Genomic DNA, 987 nt, shown 5'->3' with positions numbered 1-987 from the left:
TATAGTATTTATTATTATTGTTATTATTATATTTAGATGTCATTTATCAAACGTATTGTAAAATCGAGTTATTTGACAATAGGGTAGGGTCCGTTACAACAATTTCACAAGATGTGGGGTCTGATGCCTTTTTCTTATTACCATACACTGTTTTCTGGATTTGACATTATTTGCACGGGTAGAAAATATATGAACCATTTGCATTTTATATCCTTATATTATTTATCATACCCTTGTATTATTATTTATCATATCATACCTCTATAGTATTAATCAATATCATGTATCTTTTAGCTACATTTCTCTTTGTTTACCAATCAAGAAGAGAGTAATAAACTAAGGGTTAGATCAAAGGTCAATACTCAATAGAAACTAAGAAAACGACTCTCCACCCACTAAATTTAAGTAGTTTTGGAGATAATCTTTTTTTTTTAACTTAGTTTTGGAGATAATCTTTCTTTGTTAATTACTTAATCGTATGAGTTTTGGTTGATGAGACAATCAAGGTTTCTGCCCTAAGCGATATAATAAAATGGTTTATTAATTTTCGACATTTTAATTATTGCACAACCAACTTGTTATAGTGTTTCAATTATTATTATGATTGTTTTTGAAACCCCCACATGAACGTTACAATGATTTCTTTATGTCATACGGTTGTGTCCTATGTGTAGAGAGAGAGATAAGAAACAAGATAAAGAAGCATCTTTTTATAAGCCAAACATTGGTTATACATTTTTAAAGTTGTTTCTCAATGGTGAAATTGAAACTTACTACATACTCTCTTGTCCGTTTTTCCCCATCTCTCTTTTAACTTTTGGAATGTACATTGCTTCTTTGAATATATTAAGTTATATAGCATGATACTTGCAGATTAGGAAGAGTGGAGATGTTGTGAGAGATACTTATACGCATAATGTTAATTAAAATCCATCCATGTAAATCCTTAACTTATACGAATTCATAATAGTTTTCCGATTTGAATTA

This window comes from Raphanus sativus, unplaced genomic scaffold, assembly GCF_000801105.2.
Source record: "Raphanus sativus cultivar WK10039 unplaced genomic scaffold, ASM80110v3 Scaffold0146, whole genome shotgun sequence".
In the NCBI taxonomy this organism is placed as follows: Eukaryota; Viridiplantae; Streptophyta; class Magnoliopsida; order Brassicales; family Brassicaceae; genus Raphanus; species Raphanus sativus.
The sequence above is the reverse complement of the archived record's forward strand: the minus strand, read 5'-3'. Positions refer to the sequence as shown.